At 41.1% G+C, this 10811-nt stretch overlaps 1 pseudogene; it reads left to right on the top strand.

The window, feature by feature from the left end:
* Positions 1 to 498: 498 nt before the first annotated feature.
* LOC115270155 (uncharacterized) lies at positions 499 to 4784 on the top strand (annotated as a pseudogene).
* Positions 4785 to 10811: the final 6027 nt, after the last annotated feature.

The following is a 10811-nucleotide window of genomic DNA, read 5'->3' on the forward strand; positions in this document are numbered from 1 at the left end:
TCGGATGACACTCGAGAACCATTTTAGTCGGGTCGCGATCCGACATTCTGATGACGTGACCCGCCCACCGTAGCCTCCCGATTTTCGCGGTATGGACGATGGTTGGTTCTCTCAGCAGCTGATGCAGCTCGTGGTTCATTCGCCTTCTCCAAGTCCCGTCTTCCATCCGCACTCCGCCGTAGATGGTACGCAACACCTTCCGTTCGAAAACTTCAAGGGCGCGTTGGTCTTCTGCACGTAAGGTCCATTTTTCGTGCCCATACACGGAGAAGATTTTTGGCATGTTGAGATAATATTTCTGATAGTTATTTGGAGTAATAAGCTGATAGTTATTTTGAATGAGATTTTTTGTTATTTTGGTTTTTTTTCTACAGTCACACGGATCATGTTTTATTATCAAAACAACCATATACAAATATTAACAATGAAATATCAATTACAACTAAACTTCTGGTTGATTCAATTGACTATTTTTATATATAAGTGAAGTATAGTTGAATGAATCATGTAAATGCCGATGCCGACTCCAAGCGCGTTTTCTCGTTTTTCCAAAATGGCGTCTAACAGTGAAAATATTGTGGAAGAGTTGATTGAGGTAGAAGTTCTGCTAGATCAGGATGTTTTGAACTTGTTAAAATCATTCAACCTCTCGGATCAGGCCATTGAACAATTCCTCAGTAAGTGCTAATAAAATTATTAGTCGGGACATCCAATTTTCATTATTATTTCTTGATTTCAGCAAACGGCTACGATATCGCCTCGCTGAGTATCATTGAGCGAGAAGAAGTGGAAGCACTACTGCCACCGCCATTGTTGGCGGACCGTACGAAATCCATTGATGGATTAAATAAATGGCGAATTTCCCAGGTAATTTCATTAATAACTCTGGAATCCTCAGAATTTACTTTAATGTTGATTGTTTATATTCCTTTGCAGGGTCTACGACCAGTTTCAAAACCCTTGAAGGAGATCTGCCAGAGTAGCTCTTCGTACAAAAACGGCGCTTCGTCAAAAACGTCCCTTGGTGCGCGGCCGAGAGCTGAATGGACGGCCCAGAATCTGATTTCCCGATCCAAGAAAGGGATTCAAATTCTGGAACAGTTCAAAACCACCAACATTCTATCTAAAAAGGACCGGATTTTCATAACGCACCTAATCGTTGACGAATTCACCGACGAGTTCGGAAAGCTTACCAGAGAAGAGGTTATAAACAGATCAGCGGAATTGTCTGTGCTATTTCCGACAACCGAGCAGGTAGGGTAACGGTTGAATTTTGGACCCCTAGAGGACATTGGTTCGAATTTAATTCAAAATCAAACAGATTCAGAGGGTATTTACACATAATGATGATGTTAGTATGTTCGTAAAAGTCTCTACTGTCCGTTAAAAATACCCACAAGGTCATTTCTGGCTGAAAATTTAATGAAAATAACTGATTTTTGAAGCATCAGTTTTCTCTGCTTTGGACACCCCAATATATTTTGGACCCTCTTCAGTATATATTTTGGACACCCGGTGTTTAAACTCGTTTGAAACTATTTTGGAAGAATTTGCCGCTTGAATATACTGGATCATATCCTAATTAGTTGATTGACAAAGGCTGATTAGACGAACTTTGCGAATTCAATGTGCTAGAATGATAAACGTTTTTGTTTACATCTGCAAGTTTCCTCAGCACCGCAATCTCTTTTTGTAAACATGATGCGACACTCGCTCGGATGACGAGATTGGCAAAAAATAATTTCAAGGCAAATTATGATATTTCCAGTGAGGAAGTGATTGCTGCCCGTGCAGAGCGATCTTATTTAGCGAATGATTCTAAAAATTTCCGTCATCTCATAATTAAACCTGTGTAAGTTGTGATAAAAGGACACAGGGGGTCCAAAATATATGGGGGTCCAAATTATATTGGTTACCCATATTTTGTGTTTGGAAGAAAAAATAGTCACTTATCCAATGCGCAAGTGTACCCCTTGAGATGCAGTAAATACGATATTGATTTATCATGGAACAAGTACAATTGTGCATGTTTCTGAATCATCCCCCTCGCTTATTTTTATAAAAGTTCCTATTCCAATATCAGTTTGACTACTAAACGCTTCGGTTTAGATATCACTGACAGCTGAAATTTACAATTTAACTCTCAACTAAAAAATAGGCATTTCTTGGAAGTTAGTTTTTAAATTAATAAGAAGTAAATGTTTTTGAATTATTGAATCTAAGTTAGCAACGACTTCTTATAAGATATAGGCTATTTTGTTATGTTACGCTACAAATAGATGCCTCAAGAACAAACGTCATTAGAATATAATCATAATATTATTATTTACTATTGCAGCACATCTGGTATCAACCTGCGTTTTGTCGTGACCCAAGTGGCAAAAAAATCAAATTTGGACGTGTGCCCAAAGGTTGCCTGTACGATCGTAATAATAATTACCTGTCGAGCGGCAATAAAGTGACGAAAACCCCTACATCGAACCCACCGAGGCCAGATCAGCAGGAAAACCCGACTTTGCAGCTGGATGTCAACATCACCGAGGAAGCAGGTATATATTTTTCTTCTAATATGTAGAATCAATCCGGTTATTCAGATATACTCTTTACAGTGACTGCACATCAGGAATCTAAGAGATGGTTTAAGCATCACCACGACGAATGGGAAGATCTGAAAAGGCGTTGGGAGGCGACTAGTACGGTACGGTTGTACGAAATAGGCAAACTGGAGGTGCCATCATATCAGAGCATTCTGGAAGAGTATCCGGTGCTGCGAACAGGCGGCGGGTACCAGCTTGTAAAGGTGGGCTTCCACCAGAAATTTCCAGAAAAGGTTGATCTTTTGTTCAATCGGTTCGTGGACTTTCGAACCCGTGCACAAGTTGTCTTCAGCAACGAAGTATCACCACAAGGGAAACCTCTATGCGACTTCCTTAATCACGATGATTTGAACGACGGTAAGATTCTACTTTCGTTGTATTGTTAAATACTTTCAACGTTGTTGTTGATTTGACCCAGAATTGGACTGGTACAGTGTGTGCACACCGCTTTTAAATGTGATTACAGGGCAGGTTTGCGTTGGATCGAGTTGGTGGCTTGGTGTGGTCCTTGTAAATCGAGGAACAAGTGCACCGAAGACATCGAGACGATCCCAAGCAAATGTGCACATTCATCACACTTTTTAGGCATACTAAACATAGTATGTTGGTCTAATTTAGGAAGTAATCTACAGTGCGTTTATATTAGATTCTAATCCCACAGTAGCAGTAGTTGCATTTCTTGATTTTTTTACTAAAACGGTATTCAATAGATTCACTAAACAGGTTATCAATGCTATATTTTGTTTCTGACAGATTCCCGTGATTGCATCACAGCGACACTTATTCTTTACGTTTGGCCCAGTGTAGTCATGCGCCTTCCGAATGGAGCAAAATGGAAGCCGTCACTTCAGGAAGTCTGTGATAGCAGCATTGTTTTCATGAAATCCTTGACCGAGTACGAGACGGAGCTTGCACGCCTTCACAATCAAGAGGGGACTGCCGGATTATCCAGTGATAGTAGTTGTCGGCGAGGACATCAGGGGAGCCAATCAATTCATCGTGTGCTTCAATGATATCGCTTACAAAGCTGAAACGTTCCTGAAGGCTCTGGACATCACTTTCAAGATATACAAGGCCTATGGAATAGCCTTTCCGTTGGAAGCTACGGGACCCTGGCAGTTCATCGCGAGCTACTTCTACGATTTTGACGTTCCGAACGATCGATATAAAGCCAGAACCCTGATGCTTATTTCGACGCTTCGTAACCATCTGCCTTCGAAATGATTAAATGTTTCATTCCCGGTTGCAGCTGGAAGACTGCATGCCCCAATCTCTTCAGTCTCCATTTACGACGGCTGCATGAACCGATCGACGTGTATACTTGCTCAGAGTTGAATTGCGGAAGAAGATTTAGCGTAAGATGTTCTTTTATAGCCCACGTTAAGAAACATATTAGGAACGGAGCAGGTGAAATTGAAAGTAGAAAATACAGAGAAACAAACGTAAATGAAAGTGAAATGTGTTTGATAAATAACAGATTAGAAAGCGATTCCTTAGTAAGCGAAAACAATTTAAACGATGCAACAAAAGAAGAAAATGAGCAAATAGTTGAACCAGATGAATTAGGAAATAGAAGCGAACCGGCACCACTAATTAACATCGAGAAGTTATCACAAGAATTTTCACGTTTAAACGTTGGATTCAACCTCAAATGGTTAGACAAGAGTTCCGTCTCTCGTAAGCTCGTCTTTGAATTTCAAGAGGATGTTCGTGCCAATATTTTAAAACCGATTGAAAATGTTGTAAATATAATGTCAGATGCCGGACTCATTTCCTCATTAGGAAAGGATGCTTTGAGTTCTATGTTTGCGATGTTCTCCAATGTACATTCAGAATACCAGTTTGTTCGTCAATTGAAATCCATGCAACTCTATGAAGATCCGATTTGCTTTACCATAAGTAGTGAGTTACGGCCTGGCGTGATCGACCATAAGCTTGATATGATAGTTGATGATGTTAAAGGAGTTTTGATGCCGATCGGTTTCCATTTGAAAAAATACTTGGAATCGGCAGGGATGATGGATGCAATTTTCGATTGCTTAAAACCTTCAACAGACGGAGTTATCAGATCATTGGTAGACGGCAAAATCTGGCGCGATAAGGTAGAAGACGCAAAAGAAAGAATTGTAATTCCTATTAATTTATTCATTGATGATTTCACCACTAGCGACACTGTGTCTCCACATGCGAGTAGTACCAAAATTTGTGGAGTTTACTACTACATTCCTTGTTTGCCTCCACATGTGCTTGCAAAACTCCAAAATATACACGTAGTTGGATTTTTCCTGTCAGAAGATCGAAAACGGTTTGGAAACAGTCAAACGTTTTTCAAATTGGTAGAGATATTTTCGGATTTGGAAACTAACGGTTTGAAGATCATGTATGAGGGAAATGAAATTCGTGTATATTTTATGATCGGTTTCGTCACTGGAGACAATCTGGGGCTTAGTGAAGTACTTAATTTAGCGGAATCGCCTTCAGCAAATTTCTATTGTCGCGCTTGCAAACGGTCAAAATCAGATAGAGAAGAAGATTGTAAGGAGTTTTTGGACTGTATGAGATCAAAAGCAATGTATGATGAGGATGTTCTTGTAAACGACGTATCCAGAACAGGTATAAAAGGAAACTGTGTACTGAATGAAATACCCTCGTTTCATGTATCTATCAATATCTATTTTGATACAATGCACGATGTCTCAGAGGGAATTTGTCTGTATGGATTATCCCATTGTCTAAACTATTTTGTGTACAAGAAAAAATTCTTTACTTTGGATGATTTGAACTGCCGTAAAAATTTGTTTATTTACGGTCATTTGAACTCAGCTAATATTCCCAACGACATCAAAGACACGAATCTAGCCAATCAAAAAGTTAAAATGACTGCAAATGAGATAAATACTTTGACTCGATTTCTGCCATTAATGATTGGAAATTTGGTTCCACGTGATGATCCAGTGTGGCTATATTTATGCAGCCTTATACAAATATTCGATATAATCATGCTTCACGACATTCCTGTTGAACTGTTAGATGAGTTGAAGCGATTAGTTAAATTCCATCACTCTAACTATGTAGTTTTGTTCGAAGACACACTCAAACCCAAACATCATAACATAGTGCATTATGCAACTGCAATAAATATGTCTGGTAGTCTTCGGAGGCAATGGGGTATGAGATGCGAGGCAAAACACAAAGAAGCAAAACAATATTGCAGAGTAAATTGCAATAAGCGCAATATGTGTGCATCCCTAATTTCAAAATTTAGTTTTAAGTATGCGTTCGAAGTATTTAAAGATGATTTTTTTTCACCCTTCATAGTAATAAAAAATGAGAACAAATATAATGGGCAGTAGACCGGCCCAAATACAAAAATGTCGAAAAACTCCACGGGGCACCCTCTAGAATCGTGCCTTTGGATAAGAAGAACAATCTGTGAAAGATTCAGCTCAATCGGTTGAAAACTGAGCTGGCGCAAATGAGTTGAAGGTTTGTATGGGATGTTCAGTCCAAATATATGGGAAATTGGATGACCTCCAGTTTCTCATACAGCACGTCGGTTTGGCGAGTTCGATTTGGCTCAGAATTGAAAAAACAACAGTTGATACCCTGAAGAACAACTTTGTAGAAGACCATATCATGGTAAAACTTAATTTAGTTGCGGTTTTAGCCAAAGAAACTAGGGTGAGGACATCTTCCCCCGTTTACTCTCGGTTGTTATATGCAGCACGTGTTGGTCGGCCGTAGCTTGCGCGCTACATCATAGGCAGCTATGTAATTCTACATTGTCTCGATCTAGGATCTCGATACTCACCCACATGCGTGAGCAATGGAAATGAAGGACAACATAGCCGCCTATGATGTAGTGAGCAAGTTGCGAACGGCAAACACGTGCTGCATGAAACAACCGAGAGTAAACGGGGGAAGATGTCCTAATCCTGGTTTCGTTGGCTAAAATTGCAACTAAATTAAGTTTTATCATGATATGGTCTTCTACAAAGTTGTTCTTCAGGGTATCAACTGTTGTTCTTTCAATTCTGAGTCAAATCGAACTCGCCAAACCGGCGTGCTGTATGAGAGACTGGAGGTCATCTAATTTCCCATATATTTGGACTGAACTTCCTATACAAACCTTCAACTCATTTGCGCCAGCTCAGTTTCCAACCGATTGAGCTGAATCTTTCACAGGTTGTTCTTCTCATCCAAAGGCACGATTCTAGAGGGTGCCCCGTGAATTTTGAAAACTTTTTTTTCTCTTCATACAAATGTGGGCCGGTCTAATGGGCAGCCTCCCGATATTTGTAAACCACTGATGGATTATATTACTAGCAGGGGTTCAAAATCATTCCTAATTCTATCAACATTCACTAAGCAGAATTCATTGTATGAGAAGGGCACCATATTTTGCGTAAGAAAGAAATTAATGAGGAATGTCTATGAAATTGAGGCTATAATTTTACGCGAAGACACAGATATTATTTTGTTTTGTTATCCGTTCAGTTCAACAAAGTTTGATGAACATTTGCAGTCGTTTGTGCTCGTGAAACAAGATATACTAAAAATTATAATGAACATAGAAAAAATCGATTCAAAACCAATTAATGTTCATAATGTAAATGAAAATGTATACTTGAGAATGTGTAATTTTGTCAGCATTAATAGTCCGATTACCGGTACGCTAGCGGAATAGTAGAATTAAGCCATGATTGCTTGTAAGTCGTGAGAATAAATAAAACTCGTTAAAAAACAATTTGAAGTTATCATTTATTAGTCAAAAGAACTATAAGAATTTTACAAATCATAAACAAAATATAATTGATTCTACTAATTTATGAACTGAGCTGTCAAATTTTTCAACTAAATAATAGTTCATTCAACAATTAACACAGTAGAGCTAATAACACTGTTTATTCGAAACAATTAAAAATAATCATTGATTCAACTATATGATATAGTTTTTATAACCTCATTATAGTTGAATTGAACCTATATTTTAGTTATCTCTAAATTAATAGGAAATTTTAGTTGATTGAACAGTAAATTTAATAAAGTTTACTAAGATTTCTTCTCCGTGTAGAGGACTACCGGTCTAATCAGCGTTTTGTAGATCGTTAACTTCGTGTTACGGCGAACTTTATTCGATCGTAGATTTCTGCGGAGTCCAAAGTAAGAACGATTTCCTGCCACAATGCGTCTCTGAATTTCTCTGCTGGTATCGTTGTAGGCGGTCACCAGGGAGTCCAAGAACACGAACTCTTCAACCGCCTCGATTTTATCACCGTCGATAGAAATTCGGGGTGGCGGGCGCGGTGATTCCTCCCTGGAGCCCTTTGCCGTCATGTCCTTTGTCTTCGACACATTAATGACAAATCCGGTTCATCTGGCTTCACCCTTAAGTCGGATGTACGTTTCCGCCATCATCTCAAATTTACGAGCTATAATATCAATTTCATCAGCGAAACCAAGCAGCTGAGCGGACTTTAAGAAAATCGTTCCACTCGTGTTTATCCCCGCTCTCATTATTACAGCTTCTTCTTCTTCTGCTTTATGGTTCTACGTCCCCACTGGAACTTGGCCTGCCTCACTTCAACCGCCGTCTCCGGATTGGCGATCCATAGCTTTAACCACTAAGCTAGCTAGACCTTACATCCTCTAACGCCATGTTGAACAGCAAGTACGTACCTTGCCGTAACCCTTTGCGAGATTCGAAGGGACTCGAGAGTGTCCCTGATACTCGAACTACGCACTTCACTCGATCCATCGTCGCCTTGATTAATCGTATCAGTTTATCCAAGAATCCGTATTCGTGTATAATCTGCCATAGCTGTTCTCGATCGATTGTATCATACGCCGATTTGAAATCGATGAACAAGTGATGTGTGGGCACGTTGTATTCGCGGCATTTCTGCAACACCTGGAGGATGCCAAACATATGGTCCGTTGTAGCGCGTTCACCCATGAATCCAGCCTGATATTGCCTCACGAACTCTCTTGCAATCGGTGATAGAAAGCGGCATACAATTTGAGAGAGTATCTTGTAGACAGCACTCAGTAGTGTGATCGCGCGATTGTTCCCGCTGATAGGGGCGCAACTTCTTGGTAAGAGTGAAACCTTTTGACAGCAGCTCACTGTTTCTGCAGCTTCAAAACTGCATGGAATTCAATATTTATTCACCGATATTACAATGGAATTAGCATATTCTTACATTTTAGTAACACCATAAATCTCCCAAGATGCGACTCTCCTAAACTTAATCCTTAATTCATGAAGGTATCAATGGAATATGCCCGACTATAACTTGGCACTTAGCAAGCAAACATCCTCAACTATCCACTTCTGGGTTCTATTGCATTTATTAAATAACAACCATGTTGAAAAGAACGTGAGAGTTCGTCAAACATTGATCTGTGCGCAATGCAAAACTCGGGACTCACTAAGCACTGGAAGAAATCGTTACACTATTTCCAACACCCGCAATCCAACTTGTCGCCCTTCTTGTAGATGGGACACACGATACCTTCCATTCACTTCTTCGGTAACACTTCCTCTTCCCAAATCTTGGTAATGACCCAGTGTAGTGCTCTCACCAGTGCTTCTCCACCGTGTTTTAGTAACTCGCTTGGTAGTTGATCTGCTCCAGCGGCTTTGTTGTTTTTCAACCGGCTAACCTCCTCTTCAATCTCTTGGAGGTTAGGGGTCGGACATTTTTCGTGCTGCTCACGTACTCCTAGATCTGTTACCACGCCACCTTCGGTACTTGCAACGTCGCCATTGAGGTGCTGATCGTAATGCTGTCGCCACCTCTCGACCACCTCACGCTCGCTCGTGAGAATATTCCCGTGATTATCTCGGCACATGTCGGATTGTGGCACGAAGCAATCTGCGCGAACGGTTCAGCTTCTCGTTGATCTTTCGTGTGTCCTTAGCGCGATACAGCTCTTTCGTCTCTACGCGATCTCATTCTTCCTGCTGGCACTTATTTCTCCGGAAAACTGAGTTCTGTCTGTTCCGCGCCTGTCTGTGACGTGCCTCTTTCGCCTTCGAACGGTGTTGCAACATTCTCGTCCATGCTGCGTTTTTCTCGATTTTTAACTGTTCACATTCACCGTCGTACCAGTCGTTTCGAATCACAGAGTCACAAGCAGGGATGTCATATATACAGATTGATCTGTATTATACAGATTTTTGAGCATCTGTACAGATTGCTTTTATATGAAAAACAGATTTTGCAATTGTATAGGATACAGATTTTTTGCCCAAATTTTGTATGGGATACACTGCCCCCACTCGCAAAACAGTCCCATATGAATAGGAAACCCAGCAAAGATGGGACTGTTATTTATTTATTTATTGTCGTCAATCAAACGTAGACCAATTTCAATACATTACACCCATACTAGCACATCTCAAAGTGTCGCAACGTGTAGCGAGAGAGAGAGGCGACCTTACTGGTTGGCAGCATACTTCGTGAATTGATTACACTACTCTGGACAATCTTGATGTTGGGATGAGTTTGGCTGGAATGCCATTTCAACGGCTATCACCCACATCGTCTTGCAGCTACAGAGGAGGTGGCGCATGAACTTGGACAATGGCTAGTGCAGACGCCATACCTACAAGAGGTGGTCCAAGGATTCGGAGTGGGCTACGTAGGTCATACCGTCGCCCTGTGGTGACCCTTACAGCGCAGCGATTAAGTGGCTGCGGGGAGAACATCCTGGTAGCGTTGCTGTCGTGGCGTCGGTCTACTGGGTTGGCCCCAAGCCCGCGGTTGGAAAGGGGTCCTTGGCAAGATCGGGGCGGGTGGAGGCCCCATGTCGTCAAGTCCTTCTGAATGCTGGCTGATATGGCCTTACCTGTGGGAAGGTCAAATCGCTATGCACGCAGAATCAGTTCTTGATACTTGCTGTGCAGTTGGAAGCAGGCGTGGTGTCCACTCTGCCTGCTTCCGAGGACAAAGGGAGTGGTGAGGACCACTCGGGAAACTGGCTAAGCGCCAGCGTGCTACTGTGATAGACTCTCCAAAGCGAGTCATCGATGTTCGTTGCTGCAGGCTACGCAGCTAACCTGGAGAGACGAAATCGTTTGATGACCATGGGAATGTTGTTTAGTTGAGGAAATAGTAGTCCTGGATTTTACTTTTGTTTTAGAAGGCGGTCCTTAACCCAACACTACCTGAAGCTCCCTGTTCAGGTGTCTGTTAAGCAGATTATCCC

Source organism: Aedes albopictus, chromosome 2 (genome assembly GCF_035046485.1).
Source record: "Aedes albopictus strain Foshan chromosome 2, AalbF5, whole genome shotgun sequence".
NCBI classification, from domain to species: domain Eukaryota; kingdom Metazoa; phylum Arthropoda; class Insecta; order Diptera; family Culicidae; genus Aedes; species Aedes albopictus.